Here is a 26,090-nt window from a genome sequence, read left to right as displayed (position 1 = left end):
ATTTTTACTTGACTACATCCCATCATGCCTTTGAGCATTGTGCCATTGACCAAGGTATCTACTTTTAATATGAAATATAAATTTAAAAAAATACATTTCTAAATTCTCCAACAGTGATTATATGTGCCCGTATCCAAATAGTATTATTTTCAGGTGCTTTGTAGCTTCTCTATACTCTGATCTAATCCACCCTGATCTATTAGTCTTTTAATACCAGGTGTTATCGGACAACAAATTTTATGAAATTGGGCGCACAAAATGGAAGCAGACTAAAGTTACCCTCAGAGTCTCTCCACTAAAAATCACAAAGTAACAGACACTGATTAGTCGGCAAGAGCATGCTTTTAGAATGCAAATGAGGGCTAGCACATAAGGGAAGCTGGACAGGATGGCACCTACAGGAACTAAATCTCCACCCCATCAAAATCAGCACTTTTAAAACAGTCAAACAACCCACGGAGACATCTAAAATTAGCATAGTTAAGGAAACATTCCTGGCCCCTCAAAACCTTTTTTGAGATCAATGACACACCTATGGTTCAAACCCATCAGACAAAACAATTAACACACACCTAAAACAATTTCCTCAACACTTGAAAACATCGAGACAGGATGGCTAAGGTCGAATACTGTAAATAAAGTATTAGCATGTGAATCGCATACTGCACCGAAGTTCAGGTATAACTATAGCCCGCTGCGAGGGACGGGCAGAGTGCTTTCGGGACAGTCTGATTGTATGTCCTGACTGCGCTTCTCCATCGACGTAAAAGAAAATAAAGCTGTGCCGTTATTGAACTTCACCCTGAGTCCGTAGTGGTCACTCACGCTAACACCAGGTAATTCTAAATTCCCTCTTAAGAGTACTCGATGGAGTTTAGAAGGATGAGGGGGGATCTCATTGAAACTTACAGAATACTGAAAGGCCTGCATTGAGTGGACATGGGGAAGATGTTTCCATTAGTAGGAGAGACTCGGATCTGAGGGCACAATCTCCGAGTAAAGGGGCGATCCTTTAGAACCAGGACGAGGAAGAGTTTCTTCACGTAGAGGATGCTGAATCTATGGAATTCTTTGCCTCAGAAGGCTGTGGAGGCCAGGTCATTGAGTGTATTTAAGACAGAAATAGATAGTTTCTTGATTGGTAATGGGATCAAAGGTTCCTGGGAAAAGGCGGGAGAATGGGATTCAGAAATTTAACAGCCATGATTGAATGGCAGAGTGGATTCGATGGGCCAAATGGCCTAATTCTGTGCCCCATTTTCAGAGTTTGCGCCATACGACATGGAGACCAAGCTCCTTGAAAAAGAACAAAGTTGAAAACCTCAGCCAAAGCCAAGAATCACCTACTGGTCATTTTAAAATATCCTAAAATGTTTTAAAGGCTCAAGCCTGTGACTTATTGCTGCAGATCCCAATCCCTTTGATCGTAGGCTCCTGCGATAATCACGGATCCAAACAAAACCCAACAAGCATTGGAAAATGTGAAAAAACAGTTACTGCAGTGCGATCTTTAAAAATGGAAAAACATTCAAAGGTGTGCACTTCTGAGCTGAAAAATAACATAGAACACTACAGTTCAAACAGCCCCTTCGGCGCACAAGTTGCGCCGATCATATCCATACCCACCAGGCCATAGAACTATCTGTAATTCCCAATCCCATTAAATCCCATGTACTCATCCAGAAGTCTTTTAAAAGATCCCAGCGAGTTCGCCTCTACCACCACCGACGGCAGCCGATTCCACTCACTCACCACCCTCTGAGTGAAAAACTTACCCCTAACATCTCCTCTGTACTTGCTCCCCAGCACCTTAAACCTGTGTCCTCTCCTAGCGACCATTTCAGCCCTGGGAAATAGCCTCCAAGAATCCACCCTCTCTATTCCTCTCAACATTTTATAAACCTCTATCAGGTCACCGCTCAACCTTCGCCTCTCCAGGGAGAAGAGTCCCAGCTCCCTCAACCTATCTTCCTAAGGCATGCCTCCCAATCCAGGCAACATCCTTGTAAATGTCCTCTGCATCCTCTCAATAGCTTTCACATCCTAACCATGGATAAATCTACCCCACCAGATTATTTTGCGCTGATACAAGGGCCACACCAAATGCAAAATTGTGCATAATCGAGATAAAGTTACTAGAGTCAATTCTTGTACTTATTTGGTGAAATGGCTGACAATGTCATCATTAGACAAGGTATAGATGAATCTTAACCACATCTGGTGAACTATTAAAAACCTTTGACAAGTGTAAGTTACCAGAATATTTGATTTATTATTGTCACATGTATTAGCATACAGTGAAAAGTATTGTTTTTTGCATGCGATATAGACAAAGCATACCGTTCATAGAGAAGGAAACGAGAGTGCAAAATGTAGCATTACAGTTATCGCTAGGGTGTAGAGAAAATCAACTTAATGCATGTTAGATCCATTCAAAAGTCTGATGACAGCAGGGAAGAAGCTGTTCTTGAATTGGTTGGTACGTGACCTCAGACTTTTGTATTTTTTTTCCCGATGGAACAAGGTGGAAGAGAGAATGTCCGGGGTGCTTGGCGTCCATGTTTATGTTGGCCGCTTTGCCTAGAGAGTGGGAAGTGTAGACTGAGTCAATGGATGGCTTGCGTGATGAATTGGGCTACATTCACAACTTTTTTGTAGTTTCTTGTGGTGTTGGGCAAAGCAGCAGCCATACCAAGCTTTGATATGCTTTCTATGGTGCAATTTGTAAAAGTGAGAGTTGTAGCTGACATGCCAAATTTCCTTAGTCTTCTGAGAAAGTAGAGGTTTTGATGGGCTTTCTTAACTATAGTTAAGAACTACTGGGGAGCCAGGACAGGCTGTTGGTGATCTGGACACCTTGAAGCTCTCGACCCTTTTTCTACCTGAAGATGTAGACATGGGCATGTTCTCCTTTATGCTTCCTGAAGTCGATGACCATCTCTGTCATTTTGTTGACATTGAGGGAGAGATTATTGTCGCAGAACCAGTTGACCAGATTGTATTGCAAACGTGTTTGGATAAAGACTTGGAAGATGTGTAGTCTAAGGATGTCCTCTCTTAAAGGTTAATGTGGGACTGGAGAGTAGTACTGCCCATGTTATGATGTCATAAATCACATGATTGTGGATCAAGATATTGAATTCAATGATCAGCCATGATCAAAATGAACAGGCTCAAAAGGGCCAAATGGCCGACTCCTGCTTTCAGTTTCAGTGTTTCTATGATAATGGCCTGAATGCAGTACTAGTCCAGCAGAAACGAGGATGGAATTAGTGCCTAGTCAGGGCTGTCCCTTGGAGATGTATATAGTTTTGTTACCAAGACTTGATATTCATCTCTGAACCTCTTAGTGAAACACTGAACAAACCCTTACAACAGAAGTGTTTGTAAGAGACAACAGGGCAGCGATTATTTTGAAGAAACACTACTGGGAATCTAATTACAAAATACTGAACAGCTTTTAAGAGCAGGAAAATTTGCATTCCTTAATCTATTTCTTTTAATCAACATGTTAGTTTAATTTTCTATTGATGTCTAAAACCCACTGGCTCTCCTCATGTCCATGCCCTCTAGGTTACTTGTCCTGAAACATAAATGTCACGCGTCATACCTGCAGTTTGTTTTTACCATATTGCCTGAAGAATTTCAGTTTGGTCCTCAGTGTTCAGGATACTGTATTCCAGAAATTTGTTTTTTTATCTTTGCCGAGTGATGTTTTGCAGTTCTGTAATAAAGTCTAGCAGTGCTGCTGTATTGATTGATTGATTCTGTGATGTGGTTCTTAGAACTGAGGGTAATCCTCTACTGCGAGAGACTTCAAGTACGGGAGCAGGAATGTATTGTTGCTATTATACAGGATTTTGGTGAGACCACACCTAGAATATTGTGTGTAGTTTTGGTCTCCTTTTCTGAGGAAGAATGTTCTTGCTCTGAAGGGAGTGCAGCGAAGATTTATCAGGCTGATTCCAGGGATGGCGGGACTCATGTAGGAGGAGAGATTGATTTGGTTAGGAGAAAACGCTGGAAATCTCAGCAGGTCTGGCAGAGAAAAGAGCCAATGTTTCGGGTCCAGATGACCCTTTGTCAAAGCTAATAGGCCAGGTTAAGAAGCATTTCACTTGCAGCTCTTTCAGTTTGGTTTATTGCATTCGCTGTTTCCAATGTGGCCTCTGCTACATCAGAGAGACCAAGCGTAGACTGGGTGATCGCTTTGCTGAACGCCTTTTGATCTGTGCGCAATCAGGACCTTGACCTTCCGGTTACTTGCCATTTTAACACATGATCCTGCTCCCATGCCCACGTGTCTGTCCTTGGCCTGCTACAATGTTCCAATGAAGTTCAATGCAAACTGGAGGAACAGCATCTCGTCTTCCGGCTAGGTAACTTACAGCCTTCCAGTCTCGTATCGAATTCAACAACTTCAGATGATTAGCCTGTCCCATCTTTATTTTCTTTCTATTTTACTTCATTTTTTACTATTCTGTACCATTTATTCCTTTATTGTCTTCCTTATTTTTCTTATCCCCAATCTTTCCCCCTACTTCATTCCCTCTTCCCCTCTCCCACGCACCGGTATATTTTCATCTGCCACAGTTTACATCTTCTCCGCCGTTTGGCCATTCACAGCCTTTATTCTCTCTGTGGACAGCTATTAGCTATCAGCTTTTCCCCTGGTTTCTATGGCTACGTTTCATCTTTCACTCCCTCCCCCTGCTGTATAAACATCTCCCACTTTCTATGCCTTTTAGCTTTGACAAAGATCATCTGGAGTCGAAACATCAACTGTTTTCTCTCCTTACAGACGCTGCCAGACCTGCTGAGATTTTCCAGCATTTTCTCTTTTGGTTTCAGATTCCAGCAACCCGCAGCAATTTGCTTTCATTTGACTACGTTAGGATTATTTTCACTGGAGTTCAAACAAATAAGGGAGCAGCCCAGAGACTTACAAAATTCTTACAGGGCGAGACAGAGCAGATGCAGGGAGGATGTTCCCGATGGTGGGGGAGTCCAGAACTAGGGATCACAGTCTGAGGATTCGGGGTAGACCGTTTAAGATGGAGATGGGGAGACACTTCTTCGCCTGAAGAGTGGCGAGTCTGTGGAATTCATTACCACAGGAAATAGTTGATGCATAAACATTGAATGTATTCAAGAGGTGGCCAGATGTAGCACTTGGGGTGAATGGGATCAAAGGTTGTGGGGAGAAGGCAAGATTAGGCTATTGAGTTGGATGATCAGCTGTGATGGTGATGAATGGTGGAGCAGGCTCGAAGGCCCGAATGGCCTCTTTCTGCTCTTATCTTTTACCTTTCTATATTTCCACAGGGTTCTCTCAATTTTATGTAATTTCGTGGGCAGTTGGACATCTTGGAAAATGCTGTTTCAACCATGTATCAGATTCTTTGGACTGTCGCCCACCTCAGCTGGACAAGCTTGGTGAATAGGTTTAACTATTTAACCAATAGCAGTAACCTCTAACAGTAAGAAACTAGGCCAGTGATTGCAATAACAGTTTTCTGGCCTTGTAAGCAGCATGTGTGATTGATCAGTTGAAGCAATGTGCCTTCAGCAAGGGGTTTTCTGCTTGGGTTGCTGTCTTGAGAGGAGCAGCTTCCAATTGTGGGCAGCAGCTGTGGAAAGCCCACCTCAAAATATGCACATCTTCGGAAAATGAAGTGACAAGACCATATGATGAACATTAAAACCCTTTAAAGACTCATTGCGATGAGGCACAGTGCTTTAGACAGATTAGGTGAGGCATACATGTGTGTGTGTCAAATGAATTGCTTCGTAAAACTAAACTTTACAAGCAGCTGCCAAACACTGGAGTGTTAGTGTTCAAAGAAAATTTTCAAGATTCAATAAAATGTAATATTCTAACTGGAGACTGGAATTTTTTTCTGTCAACTTTGAAGCAAACAAGTATGAGGACGATGAACAAAACATGTTTGCAGGACAATCCCTAGCAGTGATTTGCTAACACTTGTAAGAAAACAGAAGTGATTCCTCTCTTCCTTCTCCAAGGAGATGGGTTCATCACCCAAAGGTTAAAGTGGACTCCATACTTCAGTTTTGATGTTGTGGTATATTTCAAAAATATTTTAAGATGGACAATAATTGAGATTTAAAATAAAGATTCAAGTTCTATGGAGTGATTCTTCGTCCTCTTGTTTTCTATCTCCTCCACCCTTTGCCATACCTGGCCAGGCGCACAGTACTGTTTGTCACTTGCCCCACATGTCATATTTGATTGACTTAGTGGACTATCTGCTTTCCTCATACCGTAATGATGCAGGGAAATGAGCAACTTGGTCAGTGGGGAAAATTGCACTAATTTCACTAAACTTTAACTATGGTGCTTGGTGATTGGTTCGATGAGCCGTAGAGCCTTTTTTGCTCTGTGTGACTCTAGGAATCTAAGATCCATAGCCCACCACACCACTATCATTTTAAAAGGAAATAAGTTGTACAATTATTTACCCAAGTGTGCACTGTCATTTCTGAAGTTCAGTTGCCTTTTGGAGTTATTCAATGAAAGGAGCGTTAAACTTACTTAGGGATTCTGTTCTTGACAATGATCCAATTAAGAGCCACTGCAAAGCGTGTTTATGTTGCTTTTGTGTGAAGGCAGGGTGGTAATTAGCTGTCATGTTAGCCAGTGAACTGAAATAAAGATATTATCTTGAAATAAAGATTATTTCGGATGTTTGGCTGTTAAGATTCCCCAACTGTGAGTGGAGCGTGTCCGGCAGGGTTGAACCAAACTGTGTCCTGTGACACGTACCCCACCACAGTTTGCGCAGAGAGGGGGAGGGCACTTTTGTAGCATGTGTCATTGTCACTAACATTCACTTGGTGGACTGCTCTCTAAAAAAAAATGTCTAAACCCAATTAGTGTTTACATTGGGATCGAGCAAGGCTGCGTCATTGCACATTTGATCTTCTCAATCTTCCTCACTGCAATGCTCCATCTCTTCCTGTGCCAACTCCCTGCTGGAGTAGAGCTAATACACAGAACAAATGGAGGCTGTTCAACCTCTGCTGCCTGCAGGCCAGATCAAAGGTTGTCCCATTCTCTGTCTTTGAACTGCAATATGCAGCCTTCCACCCCCTCTGGGTATCAAAGCCTAGGTGGATCACTTGGCAGCCTACTTTAACCAAGGGCAGACACCGATGATGAGGTTCAACACTGTCCCTCAGTGTGCTAGTGCAGTCGCTCTTGGTCACCTGAGGAAGAGTGTGTTTGAAACCCATGACCCCTGACCTGACAACAAACTCATGGTATACAGTGCACTAGCGATACCCACCCTCCTACATGGCTTAACAACGTGGACTATGTACAGCAAATACCTCAAAACCTGAAGAAGTACCATCAGTGCTGTTTTCACAAGATCCTGCAGATCTATTGGCATAATAGACACACTGATGTCAATGTTCTTGCTTAGGCCAACATCCCCAGCATTGAAGAATTGACCAGCTACACTTGATCAGCTATACTGAGCTGTTCACATGGTCCGCATGCCTGACCCCAGACTCCTGAAACAAGTGCTCTACTTGGAGCTTTGACACAGCAAGCAGGCCTCAGGAGGCAGAGGAAATGTTCAAGGACACTCTTAAAGCCTTCTTGAAAAAGTACAATATCCCCATTGACACTTGGGAATCTCTAGGCCAACACCACTCTAAGTGCGGAAAATTATTGGGAAGGAGCTGAATACCTTGAGACTCATTGCCAAGAGTAAGCTGAGACCAAGCATCAACAATGTGGCAAACTGGGCACCCCACCCACCTATTTCTTCAACCACCAACTGCCCCTCCTGTGACAGACAGACAGTACATGATGCACTGTACTCCTCAGTCACCTGAGAATTCACTTTTAATGTGGAAGCAAGTCATTATCTACTCTGAGGGACTGCCTAAAAATGACTGCCCTCCATATAAATGTTATAACTGATTGGGAAGTGCAAGCAGCAGCTTCTGGCCAGGGTATGGGGGATGGGGTGGTGGCGATGGTCCCTAATCCTTAACCCTGCTCTGACCCCTGTCCAGCATTGTGAATTGAAAAACACCTGTTTCTGCCATTTTTCTTTGGTGTCCCCCTGCAGTCTCATAAAACGTACAGTGTGAAACTGGCAGAACTGCCACAGAATTCCAGTCCCTTTCTGTTCACTTGCAGAATGATCACTTGGGCAAGGTACTGCATAGCTGCTGGTGCCACTGATTGAGGAGTCTCAGCTTCCAGGAAAAGAGAGGAAATGGAAGAGGTGAATTTCAATTGCTGCCTGTATCAAAAGTGACAGGTTAAAATGATGGAATTGTGGTCAATGTATTATTGACTTCCTGGTACCTTGCAGCACTGCATGTTTGTTTTTGAGAGTGGAGTTGTTGACCTTGTAAATGTATGCACGAAACCTTTCTTTCTGCGGTCAAATAATATTTGCTTATTGTAAAAAGTGTTGGCATTCCATTTGTTTCATGTTATTTACTGTATTTATATTGCTTAAGTGTACAAGTTGGTAAATCTAATTGAATAGTGTTACTGAATCATGGCTAAGGGAGGAATAGGACTGGCAGTTCAATGTTCCAGGGTGCAGATGCTATAGGAAAGATAAGAGAAGAGAAGATGAGAGAACGTAAGAGAAGAGGAGGAGTTGCATTTTTGATCAGGGAAAACATCATGGCAGTACTGAGAGGGGATATATCCGAGGGTTCAGCCACTGAGTCTATATGGGTAGAACTGAGAAAAAGAAGGGGGGAGTCAATTTGATAGGGTTGGACTGGAGGCCCTAAATAGTCAGTGGGAAATCAAGAAGCAAATATGTAAAGAGATAACAGATAGCTCCAAGAAAAATGGGGTGGTAATAGTAGGGAATTTTAACTTTCCCAACATTGACTGAGACAGTCATAGCATTAGAGGGTCGAATGGAGCAAAATTTTTAGAGTGTAATCAGGAGAAAATTTTCATTCAGTATGTGGATGGCCCGATTAGAGAGGAGGCAAAACTTGAACTTGTTTTGGGAAATAAGGAAAGGCAGGTGACATAGGTGTTAGTGAGGGATCACTTTGGGACCAGTGACCATAATTCTACTAGTTTTAAGATAACTATGGAGAATGATAGGTCTGTCCCAAAAGTTAAAATTCTAACTTGGGGCAAGGGCCAATTTTGGTGGTATCAGGCAGGAACTTTCAAAAGTTAATTGGGGGAGTCTGTGGGAAGGCAGAGGGACATCTGGTAAGTGGGAGGCTTTCAAAAGTGTATTAACCAGGGTTCAGGGTAAACACCTTCCCCTTAGAGTGAAGAGCAAGGGTGGCAGAAGTAGGGAACCCTGGACGAATTGGGTATTGAGGCCCTGGTCAAGAAGAAGAAGGAGGCATATGACATGCATAGGCAGTTGGGATCAAGTGGATCCCTTGAAGAGTATAGAGGGTGTAGGAGTAGAGTTAAGAGAGAAATCAGGAGGGCAAAAAGGGGACATGAGATTGCTTTGGCAGATAAGGGAAAGGAGAATCCAAAGAGCTTCTACAAATACATAAAGGCCAAAAGAGTAACTAGAGAGACAGTAGGGCCCCCTAAGTATCGACAAGGTCATCTATGTGCGGATTCACAAGAGATGGGTGAGATCCTAAATGAATATTTCTCATCAGTATTTACTGTTGAGAAAAGCATGGATGTTAAGGAACTTGGAAAAGTAAATACTGATGTCTTGAGGAGTGTACATATTACAGAGAAGGAGGTGCTGGAAGTCTTAAAGTGCAGCAAGATAGCTAAAACCCTGAGCCTGATGAAATGTATCCCAGGATTCGTGGGAGGCGAAGGAGAAAATAGTGGATCTCCCAGCAGAGATATTTGAATCATTGATAGTCACAGGTGAGGTGCCTGAAGATTGGAGGGTGGCAAATGTTGTGCCTTTGTTTAAGGAGGGCTGCAGGGAAAAGTCTGGTGAGTCTCACATCTCTAGTGGTTAAGTTGTTAGAAGGTATTTTAAGAGACAGGATCTACAGGCATTTAGAGATGCAAGGACTGATTAGGGACAGCCAACATGGCTTTGAGGATGGAAAATCATGTCTCACAAATTTGATTGAGTTTACTAATGGGGTAACCAAGAAGGTAACTGAAGGCAGTGCAGTTGATGTTGTCTACTTGGACTTTAGCAAGGCCTTTGACAACGTACCACATGGTAGGTTGCTGCATAAAGTTAAATCTCATGGGATGCAGGGTGAGGTAGCCAGGTGGATACAAAATTGGCTTGATGACAGAAGCCAGATGTTGGTTGTAGAGGGTTGTTTTTCAAACTGGAGGCCTGTGACCAGCTTCTATCTCTTCCCTTCATAATCTTATGTTTATATAAGACCTCCCCTCATTCTTCTGAATTCCAATGAGGATAGCCCCAGTCTACTCAGTCTCTTCTCATAATCCAACCCTCTCAACTCCGGCATCAAACTAGTGAATCTCCTCTGCACCCCCTCCAGTGCCAGTTTATCCTTTCTCAAGTGAGGAGACCAAAACTGTACACATTACTCCAGATGTGGCCTCAGCAGCACCAAAGGTAGAGGAGCCTAAAACTAGAGGGCATAGATTTAAGGTGAGTGGTGAAAGATACAAAAGTGTCCAGAGAGGCAATATTTTCCCACAGAGGGTGGTGAGTGTCTGGAACAAGCTGCCAGAGATAATAGCAGAGGCTAGAACAATTTTGTCTTTTAAAAAGCATTTAGATAGTTACATGGATATGATGGGTGTAGAGGGATATGGGCCAAATGTGGGATTAGCTTAGGGGTTTTAAAAAGAAAGGGCGGCATGAACAAGTTGGGCCGAGGGGCCTGTTTCCATGCTGTAAACCTCTGACTCTATACCGCTGCAACGTAACCTTGCTGTTTTTTAACTCCATCCCTCTAATAATAAAGGACAAAATTCCATTTGCCACCTTAATTACCTGCTGCACCTGCAAACCAACTTCTTGTGATTCTTGCACAAGGACACCCAAGTCCTTCTGCACAGCAGCATGCTGCAATATTTTAACATTTAAATAATTGCCCATTTTGCTGTTATTCCTACCAAAATGGATGATCTCACATTTACCAACATTATACTCCATCTTCCAGACCCTCGCCTTCACTTAGATTAGACAGTCAGTAAGACATTCACCTAGATTATCTATATCCCTTTGCAGACTTTCAGCGTCCTCTCCACACTTTGCTCTGCAACTCAACTTAGTGTCATCTGTGAATTTTGACACAGTGCACTTGGTCCCCAACTCCAAATCACCGATGTAAATCATAAACAGTTGTGTTCCCAACACCGACCCCTGAGGCACACTACTAGTCACTGATTGCCAACCAGTAAAACACCCATTTACCCCCACTCTTATTGTTCATTAACCAATCCTCTATCCATGCCACTACATTACCCGTAACAGTCTACACCTTTATCTTATGCAACAGTCTTTGGTGCAATACCTTGTCAAATGCCTTCTGAAAATCCAAATACACCACATCCACAGATCCCCCATTGTCCACTGCACATGTAATGTCCTCAAAGAATTCCACCAAATTAGTCAAACATGACCTGCCCTTCATGACCCCATGCTGCGTCTTACCAATGGGACAATTTATGTCCCGATGTCTCACTATTTCTTCCTTGATGATAGATTCAGGCATTTTCCCTACTATAGAAGTTAAGCTAACTAGCCCATAGTTACCCACCTTTTGTCTACCTCCTTTTTTAAACAGTGGCATCACATTTGCTGTTTTCCAATCTGTGGGAACCACTTCAGAGTCCAGTACATTTTGGTAAATTGCCACTAATGCATTTCCTATTTCTCCTGTCATCTCTTTTGGTACCCTGGGATGCATTCCATTAGGGCCAGGAGACTTGTCTACCTTTAGCCCCATTAACTTGCCCAACACTATCTCTTTCATAGATTTTAGTCCTCACCTGCCATGGCCTTCCTGTTATCAATTTTTGGCATGTTATTTGTGTCTTCTACTGTGAAGACCAACACAAAACACCTGTTCAGTGCCTCAGCCATTTTCTCATTTCAAGTTATTACATTCCCCATCTCATCCTCTAAAGGACCAATGTTTACTTTAGCTACTCTTTTACATTTTCTATAGTTGTAGAAACGTTTGCTATCTGTTTTTATATTCTGAGCTAGTTTACTCTCGTAATCCATCTTGCTTTTTTTAATAGTTTTTTTGAGGCTTTCTGTTGACCTTTAAAGATTTCCCAATCCTCTAGTTTCCCACTAATCTTTGCCACTTCATATGCATTTTCTTTCAATTTGATCCCCTCCTTTATTTCCTTAGATATCCATGGCTGATTACCATTTTTTCTCCAGTCCTTCCTTATCACTAGTATATACTTTTGCTGAGCATGTGAAAGATAGCTTTGAAAGTCTTCCACTGCTCCTCAATTGTCCCATCATAAACTTTTTGCTCCCAGTCTACCTTAGCCAACTCCTCCACCATCTCTTTGTAGTCCCCTTTGTTTAAACACAAGACAGCGATATTGGATTTTACCTTCTCATGCTCCATCTGTATTTTAAATTCACCCATACTGTGGTCGCTTATACAGGACCAGATCTAGGATAGATTACTTCCTTGTAGGTTCCATTACATACTGTTCAAGGAAGCTATTGCGGATACAATCTATGAACTCCTCCTCAAGGCTGCCTTGACCGGCTTGGTTTGACCAATTGATATGTAGAATAAAATCCCCCATGATAATTGCTGTACCATTGTTACATGCATTAGTTATTTCTTTATTTTTTTGCCCCACCATAATGTTATTATTTGGTGGCCTACAAACCAAGTCTATCAGTGACTTTTTCTCCTTATTATTTCTAACTTCCACCCAAATGGATTCAACCTTTTTTTTCCATTGAACCTATATCATCTCTCACTACCGCCCTGATGTCATCTTTAATAGTCATGATGTGGAGATGCCAGCGTTGGACTGGGGTAAACACAGTAAGAAGTCTGACAACACCAGGTTTAAGTCCAAAACTTAAACCTGGTGTTGTCAGACTTCTTACTGTGTCATCTTTAAATATCACAGCTATGCCACCTCCCTTACCTTCCTGTCGGTCTCCCCAAATAGTATGATACCCCTGGATATGTAACTCCCAGTTGTGACCATCCTGCAACCTTGTCTCTGAAATGGCCACCACATCATACTCGTTCGCAATGATTTGTGCAGCCAACTCATTTACCTTATTTTGAATGCTACGAGCATTCAGATAAAGTGCCCTTATGGAGGACTAATGGGAAAGTCACAAATAGTTATAAGCACTAATTTTTGAGTTTACCTTTGTATTGAGTTTCAACTTCAAGAAATCAACCTCTCCCAACAGGAGACTGGTCAACTCCAACATTGCCACAACAAAAGGTGTTCAAGTCCAAATCCAGCTATGAACAATAACTGCAGATATTATTTGCATGAATTACTTGTAGTTTTGACAAGTGGTGTCTCATTTAGCATTTAGCTGCTCCAGATGTAATGAACACCTAATTGCATTTTGCAAGATTGAAAACTGGCATGAAGTCTATTCCGTGATGGATCCAGACTTGGTGGGTGTTGTAAAAGGAATCTTCAACAATGTTAGGCTTTTTTGTGATAAATGGCTTTAAGACTTGTTGCAAAAAAGGTTCACCTCTATAGAGTGAACTATATTGCTTCTATTCACTCTGCTGTACCTGTTAATTCTCAGATACTTTTGGCCATTGCTTACTCCAATGTTTTACCCCGGGGCCCTTATTTGCAAGATGGACAATGGAGATACATAAATAAAGGTTCAACAAGTTTATTAATAATAACACTAATAACCCTTAAATTACCCACATAAAACAAGAGGATACCCCAGATTCAAGTATACTACCCGCAAAGATGGTTTGGTTAAAACTGCAGGCTCGATTTTGAGTCCCTCTGGTCCGTTGTCACGAAGGTGAGTCTCAATGGCAGCTTCTTCCTTCCTTCCTTCCTTTTCTGGTCAGCCTTCTGAATGCTTAAGGGTCACCTCCTTTGCTGCTGGTGCCTGAAAATCTGTCCCTTTATCCCACTGCCTGCTTGCCTTTCCAGAAGCTTCTCTAGCTTCTGGCCAATGAGGTCCCAGGAGGGGGTTCCAATACCCAGTGGGTTTCTTGATGTCTGCCTGACAGGACACCAGGGTCCGACCCCAGGTGTTCATCTCCATGCTGTTGCTTACATGTTATCAGATTAAGCCAACTGCAGGAACAATAGGCCGGTGCATTTCAATGCGGTGCAATGATCTCCTGCTACGTATCAGTAGGGTGCAATGACCTTTGATGGCAGATTGATGAATCAGGCCCAGACGTGTTTGTGTATTGTACAATTGGCCTGCCTGAGGTTTGACTGTGTTTGATTTTTAATATACCCAATTCTTGAATTTGGGATGTCCAATTTTATCAGCCTTAAAACTAGGCCTTGTTTATTATTACAACTCCTTCTCCTGTAGCGTATTACTTAATAGCAACTTAGTTCACTTTGAAACTTCTATCCGTAAGGATTTAGCAGACCATCAGCACGTTTCCCTTCAGAATAGTTGTAAAGGAGCAACTGGGCAGGGCAAAGTGGGGTGGAGGAGGCGTTGGGCAGAGGAGGGAAAGTGTCACTCATCCTGACCATGTTGCTGCTAATATTTTGCTTTTGTTAACAGCTATGTGAGTGAGGAATGATAAGTTCACATCCGTGGCCTATCCCCCTGTATGGCCTGTAATTCAATTGAACTACAGGCCATTCACATGACAAGTTCTTGTTTGAATAAGGGGTGTGCCATTACTCTTAAAGAACATACATGTGTCTAAAGATTGCAGGTCTGATTTTGCAAAGACAAGACATTTTGTACCTATTTGTGCCCAACTGCTGTGTCTATCTTGCAGTTCACAAGAGGATGTCCAGAGTTTCTTGATCAATTGTGATTGGTAGGCAAGGCTTACAACCTAAGCAGGGCCAACTTGAAAAATCATTCTGTATGTATGTGTAAATATGCATATGTATTTTCATTACCGTGAATGTTTAACAATCTGTTCAAAAAAATTCAAATGTTTGCCAAAAGCTTTCATGAAGACGGTGCTGATTTTAGTGCTGAGCTGGTAGTTAGGTTGCTGTATTTTCTATTGTTGATTTGGCATTCCTGAGCATGGTAAAAATCGTTTCTTTTGAGCACTCAGCTTATTAAAGTGGGTGTGTTTCAATCTCCCCATCAAAACAAATGGATCCTAGCTTGTAAAATGTATTTTTTTGCTGAACATTTCAGACCATTGTGATTAGATTTGATGTCCTTTGTGTAACACAATATTTGTTTCCAGAAATGACCAGTTTTTTTTTTCTATCACAAACTGATGGGTGATCTGCTGACCTTTGTGGATTTTTTTGCACTACTTGAAGTCTGTGTTTGCAGGTGGCTGTTAAAAATTTGGCTGCTGTCGAGACCTTTCTTTTAGGTTTAGTGCATCAGTATCTTTATCTTGTGTCTTTGCCTTGTGATTTATCCACATCAGATGTAGCATTTGCAGCTCTGATTAATGAACATAGAACATTACAGCGCACTACAGGCCCTTCGGCCCTCGATGTTGCGCTGACCAATGGAACCAATCTAATGACCCTCTAACCTAAACTATTCCAGTGTTATCCATATGCCTATCCACTGACCATTTGAACCCCCTTAAAGTTGGCGAGTCCACAACTGCTGTAGGCAAGGCATTCCATGCCTTTGCTACCCTCTGAGTAAAGAACCTACCTCTGACATCTGTCCTATAATTACCACCCCTTAATTTAAAGCTATGTCCCGTTGTGTTAGCCATCACCATCTGAGGAAAAAGCCTCAGTAATGGAACAGTAATAGGCTGGATTTTGCGGGTAGAAACGAAGCAAGTGCATTCCGTTATGACAGTGAAGAAAGCTGCCCATTCTGCAATCTCTGTGGTATGTTTTTTTTCCTTTACCGATGGTGGTTTAAATCCAGCACCAAATCAGGTGAGGTTGTCTTGGTGTGCAGCAGCAGTGATGTCAGCAAGCAGCTAAAGATCCATGAAGCATTCATAGAACAAAAGCTCAGGAGTTGAAAGCACTTGATATCTTTCCCCTTTTAACTTAAGTTTGCAGGAAGAAAAATAACTGATTATGAACGGATGAATATAGAAGTTAAAATAAAGGGGCGATCTTACCAAAAAAAAATTCTCAGTGCTGAATAAGCGACAAAACAGGAGAGTTTCAGACCTGTTTTCAGCAAGAGAGAAAAAACAATCTGATGGCACTTGGTGCAGAAAATAAGACAAAGTGTGATTCTCACTAGCAGGGAGTGGACGCACCCTATTCACATTAGAAATAGGCTTCTGACTGCTGGAGAGTGCTGTTATGCACTGACGTCCCAGTGCATGCTGATCCTTGCAATCTTCTATCAGCTTACCCTACTAATCAACTGGCATGACATGCTAGTAAGATCGCCCCCAAACCTTTAAAAAGGAAACCAAATAAAGTTGTAGATTTATAAAATTTGGGGAAAAATTTGACATTCCACAATTACAGAATTAGGTTTTCAAGACCAGTGACGTTGCATAGCAGTAATTATGAAGTTGTCCACCATTAACAACCCTGTTACACCTCATCCCCAAGGTGAAGCCTTTCCAGGGGTTTTTCCAGTGAGACTAAATGGTAAGTTCTGATCAATTCCATTGATTTCTATTGATTCAGGTATGAGGAGGTGGGAAGGGTTGGTATACCAAAGGCGCACCCTTTGGAAATTACACAAAATCTGGACAGAAACTGCTGGATATCTGTTATTCTATACATGCACGGACTCCAAAAGTTGCTTTATGTTTCAGTAAAGTAATGACAGCAAATGCTGACAGTATTGCCATAATTACCATAACAAAATCTGGGTCATTATTTTAGCTTTCATTGATAAAATCTAATTATCCTGTGGACTGTGCTGTTAGGATGAAATTGTTCTGTATAAACAGAGGAGATTTTTGAGCCAGAAACATTGTATCAGGGATCAAACTGAGGCATTCAAACCCTTCTGAGTTCACTAAATACTTTAACTTTGATTTGAACCCCTCATTAAAATTGAGCTGCTATTCACTTGGATGATATGCTCATCTGCATTACTTGTGCATATTTGGTGTCAATGAAAAAACAAAAGCACTCCTGTCCTTCAAATTATGTGCCTTGGATATCAAGGGATGCTAAATCTGCTGATGGTTGATAATTCTGCAGTAATAAATCTTGTCTCTGACGAAATGGTGGAATACTGTAATCTAAGATATTAGTGGCATAGTGGGCAGTCAAAAAGGTTATCTCGGATTGCAATGGGATCTTAATCAATTGAGGCAGTGGGCTGATGAACAGCAGATGGAGTTTAATTTAGATAAATGTGAGGTGATGCATTTTAGTAGATCGAACCGGGATAGGACTTACTCAGTTAAAGGTTAGGGAGTTGGGGAGAGTAATAGAACAAAGAGATCTAGGGGCACAGGTTCATAGTTCCTTGAAAGTGGAGTCACAAGTGGACAGAATGGTAAGGAAGGCATTCAGCATGCTTGGTTTCATTGGTCAGAACATTGAATACAAGAGTTGGGATGTCTTGTTGAAGTTGTACGAGATATGGTAAGGCCACACTTAATCAGTTCTGGTCACCCTATTATAGAAAGGATATTACTCAACTAGAAAGAATGCAGAAGAGATTTACTAGGATGTTACTGGGACTTGATGGTTTAAGTTGTAAGAGGAGGCTGGACTTTCTTCTCTGGAGTGTAGGACACTGAGGGGTGATCTTATAGTGGTCTATAAGATAATGAGGGACATCAATCAGCTAGATAGTCGACATCCTTTCCCAAAGATAAGTGTTGTGCCTGCCGCACAGTCTATTTTAACCCTTATACGATGGACAAAGAACTGCGAGTATACTTCTTGTTCGTATAATGAATATTTATTTAAAACACACAATCAATAATCACTCACCCAACCAACAATAAGTTATCTTACAGAAAATACTAAAGTTCAAGTCCAATACAAGACTTTGACTTAACTTTGCGTGACTGGCAAGTACCCAAGCAGATATTGGCCTTTATCTGTGCGCTGGTCTCGGTAGTCGTTTGCGTAGTCTGGTCCTTTGGTCTAGTCTGGCACTCTGGCTCTGGTCTTCCTTCCTTCTCGAGTGTGGTGGCTCTCCTCGTGCTGGTCGTTGCTGGCGATGATCACCGTTCTTGTAGCTTGTTCATAGGGTTAGAGAGAAGAGCTTCTGTCATGCAGAAGTTTTTATCCCTCCCTGGTTTCGTGTCCTTTTAGGGTGGGGGTCTCCTGATTCAGGCTTGATCACCCTGATCGATGAGTCCAATCAGGTGCTGCCACACTGATCTCTGGGTGTGGACCCAACAGCCATGCCTGTAGGTGCTGGAGGCACAAAGGTCACATACTTCTCTCCCAAGTAAGGTGTTAAGATAAAGAAGTATGTTTGACCAGAAAGTGTCCATTGTCTTTGGGATGGCCTATTTCCTGTGTATTCAGTCATCCGAGTTGCAGCCTGTTTATCTCTGTCTTTTAGGCTTCAGCCTGTCATTTTAGTTCTTGCCCAATTATCCCAGAGTGCTTTACAATCGCTATTTTAGGCAGCCACTTTGGCCACATGGGGGAATCTAAAACTAGAGGGCACAAGTTTAAGGTGAGAGGGGAGAGATAGAAAAGGGTCCAGAGGGGCAATTCTTTCACACACAGGGTAGTGAATATCTGCCAAAGGCAGTAGTAGAGGCAGGTACAATTTTGTCTTTTAAAAAGCATTTAGATAGTTACATGGGTAAGATGGGTATTGAGGGATAGGGGCCAAATGTGGGCAATTGAGATGAGCTTAGTGGTTTAAAAATAGGGCGACATGGAAAGTTGAGCCGAAGGGCCTATTTCTGTGCTGTAAATCACAATGACTCTATGAATGTTTGACTGTGCAAGAATGATCAATATATTGCATATTGATCTTAGATTGAGATCAATATATTACTCTCAGTCAATTTCACTGCTTTCATGAAGATATCTGAATTAACACTTCATCTTTCAATATTGGTAGTCATTAATGCAGGAAAAAACTCCCTTCAATGAATCTGTTGATTATACTTTTAAACAAATGGGAGACAAAGATTCAAAGTGAAAGTTGTCTAATATCATAGAATCTGGACAATGCAGAAGGAGGTCCATCTAGTCTGCGTCCACTCTCCAAAAGGGATTCTTACCAGGCCACTGCTCCCCCACCCTATTCTCATAACCCCACATATTTACCTTGCCAGTCTCCCTGACCTGCACACATGTAGGCCATGTGTGTGATGTCATGCTTTAGCTACTGAAAATATTTTGCCTCACCCCAAATCCTTGCCTCCATCCCTCAAACAAGATTTGAGGGGATGGTGGTGACATGGGGAGAGCGTGAAAACTCCACACACCCTCCACACAGTCACCCAAGTCTGGAATTGAACCTGGATCATTGGTGCTATGAGGCAGCAGTGCCACTGTGCTGTCCCACGGTGTCATCATGCCTGATGTGGCATCGTTCAAAATCCAGTAGAATAAATTATCTAGGAGAAGGTATCACAGTGGCTTGAAAGATGATTTGCCCCTTTATGAACAAGTTGGATTGTACAAACTGTAAAACGACTCCCCAAATGGCTCTTTGCCATCAAACCATGAAGGGCACCTGGTGGCACAGTTAGCATTGCTGCCTCACTGCGCCAGGGACCCAAGTTCAATTCTGGCCTTGGGTGACTGTGGAGTTTTCATGTTCTCTGTGTCAGCGTGGGTTTACTCTGGGTGCTCTAGTTTCCCACTACAGACCAGAGATGTTCAGGTTAGGTGGATTGGCCATGATAAATATGCTGGGTCTCAGGGGTTGGCCAGGGTAAGATATGCTGTCAGAGAGTCGACAGCATAGGCCAACTGGCCTCCTGCTGCATTGTAACGAGTCTGTGAAAGTCCAAGCTTCAGTTACTGGCCCAAGTCAGTAGACCTGTGAGAGAATGATGGTGAGGAAGTTGTAGTTGGCCTCTGTGCCCCAGGCTTGATGTTGGCTGAAAAACACATTTGGCGATGATTCATTCCAAAGCAGAAACTCTTCAGTCATGAGCGTAGAGCTTGTTGCAAGAATGAATTAGCCAAGATGCCAGAAAGGAAGAGCACCTGCCAATTTTAGTTGGGTTATATATTGGTGTTTTAGGAAAAATAGAAAATTTTGGTGAAGGAATTTTTATTGAGAAAACAGCAATGTGATATTGTAAGGTGTAACAGAAGGTGCTATTGGAATTCTACCATCTGTGACTAAGTCCCATTTTGGGGCTGGGGGGATGTAGACCAATGTGAAACCATGCCATATTTTCTGGCCTCCAATCCCATTATTTTTGCATCTGGGGTTTAGCACTGAATTGTGGAATGGGTGAGCTTGATTGTGCCACCCATCATCACATCTGGGCACCATCTTTAAAAGGTGCCCAACATCACTGTCCCACCATTGTAGAATAAAATTGGACCTGCTGAAGAAAGAAGATGGATCTCCAGGAATGCCAGGAGGTTGGAAGATGGACCTCCTTGATGACACTGACACTGAAGCTGGAAGTTTCATCTGAGATGCTCTTCCCACTCACTATTGTGGCTGCGGCTTTTATCCTGAACTCCAGAGGCATACCCAGGCATTCTTAAGGCAAATTCTGACTTCTACACATGACATTATTACAGATGTGTTACGCATTGGCGTGTGTTCCTGTGGAGAATCGGGTGGGGGAGGAAGATTCTGGTTGGTTCTTTAGTGGAATGCGAATTAGTTTCATACCAGCCACCAGTGGGTTTCCTGATCTGCTGTTGTGGGAAATTCACAGTAAAACTGATTTTTTAGTTTCCCACAAAATTCTATCCCCCACCTGCCATTGAATCCATCAGTGGAGACATGGGAGAATTCTGCCCAATGGTTTGAGTCCAACATGACTCTTTGAAACTCAGTATGGTATTATAAATAGTATTGTGAGGTCCTGCCTTTCATTCTGTTTGAACCTTGTTTGGGGGATGGTGGTGGAGGCAAGGATTTGGGGTGAGGCAAAATATTTTCAGTAGCTAAAGCATGACATCTATAATGTAGATCAACTGAACCAGAATGCTGAGAAGACAAAGGTGAATCATGAAGTAAAATGAAGAGAAATGCAGAGGTAGATAAAACTAAAATTTTGGCTGCATTTGATCCATGCCATGCCTCAAGTTGAGATGCTTCACCTTATTACAAATGCAAAGTGGATCTCATTTTACAAAAATAAGGGACATACATGCATGAGAAAAATATCAAAACAGGCTATGTGAAAATCTTGGATAAACAGTGATGGAGATGTTCAGTTAGTCCCTGCTTTAGAGTTACAGTATTCGTGACACATGTGTTATCTCTAAGCAGCAACCTCAGCCATGCCACCTGCAATGGTACCTGTTTAACCCTAGTTCAGCAATACTAAACAGTAGTTCTGTCAGAAAGTGTCTCCTGTTTGGTTACGTAGTTTTGATCAATGATTTTTTGATCTTTGAAATCTTAACTGTAAAGTCTGCAACAACTTGAAATCTAACTACGTTGTACCATGCCCTATTGTACCAACACCTGATTGGCCAAATCTTTCACCGTTGTTGTTGTACAATGAACTGATGAGCAGGATGCACATTGCAAAATCCAACTTTTGAGGCACTTGCTGAGGTCCTGGAATGAAGGCATTCTGTGAAGAGTAAGGAACTTCGTCAACCAGTATTCCCTGATGTACAATGCTAGTTAAAAGATTCTGAGGTGATGAAATGACTTGAATTTCTTCAGTTGGTAAAATTTCATTGGTCTTGAGTGACGATAGGAAGAATACTGGTTCCTGTTGGTTCCCCTCATTCCTCCAAATTCGTAGCCAGAAACAGATAAAAGATGACCAAGTCTCTGAGGAACGCTGGCTTCTTAGAACTTTATTACAGCCTCTGAAGTTTGTGGAGATTTTATTTTCAGCTCCAATCATATTTCCTTTGTGCAGTGGAGAGTGACCTGGTAACCCAGAAATGTGCTTCCAATGTGTCTATTCGGCTGTGAAAATGTTACCTAAAAGCCATTGCAACACATTTGTTCTTGTTCTGCAGCAGGAGCATTCTTTGACTTTTGCATTTCACCTGACAGTTGTTGCATCTTGAAGATTGCCAAAAGTATTTTATTCCACCAGCCTACTAAACAACTTCTTCAGTGCACTCATTTTTCACATAGTCCAGTTCTTTCACCATTTAGTGTTGAAGGCACACACAGAGGTCTGTCATGATTTGATGATTAATCATTCACAAAGTTGAAAATCATTCCAGTTGTACTACTTCTGTTTTTGAAGAAAATATATCTTTTTTTTCATCTGTTCAAATGAATATCTGCTTTTCTTCTGATGGATGTGGAGGTAATAAAATGTTCTCATAACCACCTGCTAGCCTTAATTGTGCATTGAGTGGGACTCCACATTGAGTCAGTTCTACTTATTTTAAACAAGGTGTTTCAATCTTGAATGCCAAAGAAATTCATTTTTTATACCATGCCATGTCAAGAAAAGAATAATTGTATTTAGATGCTACCAACATGAAATGATTTCTTACCATGCCACCAACCTTCCCATTTCTACATAGAGATATGCTTCCTTCCATTCTAATGGACTGCATTAGATTTTTTACCTTGCTTTATTGTGACAATTTTTTAAACTTTTTGTATTTGTAACAGTTTACCAACCAGATGATGCTTTCTAAATCAAAGATTTGAATCTCCAAAATTTTCTTATTGGATTAAAAAAATCACTATGTCCTCTTGTAGAAATATTTTAATTTTACTACCAGTAAAAGATAATTCTGTTACAAAAGTTTACAGTGTACAATGGCAGCTTCTTGACCTTGAAAATTAAATTTAAGATCAAAATGGGCCATTTTTAATATTTCAAGCACATCTCGTTACACACCAGAAATGTACTTTTGAGATAATTAAACTCTACTCCTCTATGTTTTTCAGGTGTTCTTCATTGATTCCCAGAACAATTTTGTTTCGGTTGCTCAGGAATTGATTTGATGACTTGGTGCTGATCTTTCTGCTTGGTCACTGCTTCAATCAATTCTGATTGAGGTCAGTATTTCCTCTTTACATAATACATGAGGATTTTTTTGAGGATGCAAAACAAACCACATGAGATTTACCTTGTAGAAATGAAAAGGTCAATTTGTTTTGTACTGAATTAGAAACATGAAAAATGTGATTGTAGAATTTTGCAGAGTTTAAATACCTCAGAGCTTTATCTCATTGACCTGTGTGTATAAATGAGCCAGGCAAAGCTAATTGCAGTTGCTCTTTTTTATGGTAGCAGAGCAGTTATGAGAAGCCATTCTGTATGGTCAGACTAATTCTCAGTCTAATACTTTTCCACACAGTGCTGGAATTCGGTCTTAAACTTTTAGTGGTTTTTCTTTGGTGTGTAAATATTTACCTATCCTTACTTTGTTTTCGTAAATTTAAATTTCTCACGCAAACGTTTTCTTTCAGTGTTCCATTTAGCTATGCACTCGCTGTTGAAGTGCTGCTATTTTTCCTAAATTATTCCACGGAATCTCTCATTCAAAGTTCACAGCTCTGATTCAACCTTGAACTTCAGGGAATTGTGCCAGAAAGAAGCAATACATAATAAATAAATACATAAGTGTACCGTACATTGGTCATTAAAATCACTGAACAAAGCTTCAATCTCTTCCAAGATATTGAAGAATTGATTTGAAAATTTGCTTTTCAAGAGAATGGAGAAAATATATTCAACTATCTTTCCTCAATGGTACTTTAGGTACTTAACTCCATTAAAATAATAAACACTTGAACTGAGTATACCTGTTAATGCTGGAACAGGATCAAAAATGTTCCAATATGCATAGTGGAGGTTCATATTTTATGCAATGAATGGATTTTAAATGTTCAATGAAGTCTTTGCATTATCGATTTTGTGCCATAGTATTCGAGAATTCCTTTATGTTACCCAAATATAATGTACATGACTTAAAGGAAGTGACAGTTCAAAACTTGATCTTTGTGCATGGCTTCCATAGCACCTATCTGATTTATTTATGATGACCTATATCTGTGTCTTAACAGTTCCTTTAACTACAGAATGTAATAGCAATCAAATAATTTGTTATTTTTAACTCTCTTTTTCCCAAGTTCATCCTTCGGCCTTGACAATTCTCAGCTTTCTTTAGGTTGGAGGGGGAGGGTGGGATTTAAAGCTTTCTGCTCCTTTCAGATTTTCAAATGGCAGAGCAATTGCTTCTATGCTATTGAATTCAAATTGTTCAGCATCATTTTTTCTGTTCAGCTCCCAGAATTTACTGGTTTCACCTTTTAAATGATAATGTTTGTGACCAAATTGAGAGAAATTCTTTCTGAAATCCAAATGCAAACAGCGACAATGAAAAAGCAAGGTTGGCTCATTCAGTATCTTGAACATGTATCTTGTAATTTGGTTTTTTTTGTCACTGAGGCATTATTGTCTTAGGTAATGTATTTGGCATACTCAATTTTCACAAAAGTAGTGGAAATCCTATCTCTTAATGTCCCCTTAGAATTAGTCTTCAAACTCCAATGATTAAAAATAGATTTAAAAATCTCTGCAGTTAATAAAAATGGAATTGACTGACCTTTTGGTAAATAAGAGTCTGAGAGGCAAAGGTTCTGGAGTAATGGCATTGCTTATTAATATTAACAATGTGAATATTTTATCCAAGAACGATATCTGTGGAAAGTTTATCAGTTACAAAGATATATAGAGGGACAGGTAGTATTGAGGAAGCAGGGAGCTGCAAAAGGACTTGGACATGTTAGAAGAGTGGACAGAGAAATGGCAGATGGAATACAATGTGGAAAAGTGTGAGGTTATGCACTTCGGAAGAAGGAATGGAGGCATAGACTGTTTTCTAAATGGACAAATGCTTAGGAAATGAGAAACACAATGGGACCTGGGAGTCCTTGTTCAAAATTCCCTTGAGGTCAGTGTGCAGGTTCAGTCAATAGCTAGGAAGGCAAATTCAATGTTCGCATTCATATCAAGAGAGCTAGAATACAAGAGCAGGGATTACTTCTGAGACTGAATAAGGCCCCATTTGGAGTATTGTGAGCAGTTTTGGGGCCTGTATTTGAGGAAGGATGTGCTGGTCTTGGAAAGGGTCCAGATGGAGTTCACAAGAATGATCGCTGGAATGAAGAGCTTGCTGTGTGAGGAATGGTTGAGGACTCTGGGTCTGTACGCATTGGAGTTTAGAAGGATGGAGGGATCTTATTGAAGCTTGCAGGGCACTGCGAAGCCTGGATAGAGTGGATGTGGAGAGGATGTTTCCACTAATAGGAAAAACTAGAACCAGAGGACACAGCCTCAGGCTGGAGGGACAATCCTTTAAAACAGAGATGAGGAAGAATTTCTTCAGCCAGAGAGTGGTGAATCTGTGGAAGTTTGTCACAGAAGGCTGTGGAGGCCAGGTCATTGAGTATCTTTAAGACAGAGATAGAGAAGTTCTTTATTAATAAGGGGATCATGGGTTATGGGGAAAAGGCAGGAAAATGGGGATGAGAAAAATATCGGCCATGATCGAATGGCAGAGCGGACTCAGTGGGCCGAGTGGCCTAATTCTGCTTCATTGTCTTATGGTCTTATTAGTCTTTCGTGTTGTAGGAAAGTGAGAGAGATATGAACCGGGTCTGTGCGCGTGAAAGGTGAATGCTATATCAAAAGGGAGGGAATTCCAGGATTTTGACCCAGCAGCTGCGAAGGTACAGTGATATATTTCCAAGACAGGGTGGTGAGTGGCTTGGAGGGGAACTTGCAGGTGGTGGTGTTCTCAGGTATGTGCTTTCCTTGTCCTTCTGGATAGAAGTGGTCATGTATTTGAAAGGTGCTGTCCAAGGATCTTTGGTGAATTGCTGCAATGCACCTTTTAGATAGTACACATTGCTGCTACTGAGCATGGTGGTGGAAGGGGTGGATGTTTGTAGATGTGGGGCCAATCAAGCAGGCTTCCCTGCTGTCAAGATTCTTGAGAGTTG

At 41.4% G+C, this 26,090-nt stretch overlaps 1 protein-coding gene across 3 annotated transcripts in view; it reads left to right on the top strand.

Moving 5' to 3' along the window:
- Window positions 1-26,090, top strand: part of LOC145342927 (adhesion G protein-coupled receptor L3-like) — a 937,845-nt gene that overhangs the window by 208,444 nt on the left and 703,311 nt on the right. For all 3 annotated transcript variants that reach the window (XM_080188553.1, XM_080188552.1, XM_080188551.1), the window contains exon 2: window positions 23,028-23,138. The gene's annotated coding sequence lies outside the window, so the exon portion shown is untranslated. The remainder of the gene's footprint in view (window positions 1-23,027; window positions 23,139-26,090) is intronic.

Source organism: Carcharhinus amblyrhynchos, chromosome 5 (genome assembly GCF_965287045.1).
Source record: "Carcharhinus amblyrhynchos chromosome 5, sCarAmb.v2.hapA, whole genome shotgun sequence".
NCBI lineage: Eukaryota > Metazoa > Chordata > Chondrichthyes > Carcharhiniformes > Carcharhinidae > Carcharhinus > Carcharhinus amblyrhynchos.
The sequence above is the reverse complement of the archived record's forward strand: the minus strand, read 5'-3'. Positions and strand labels throughout refer to the sequence as shown.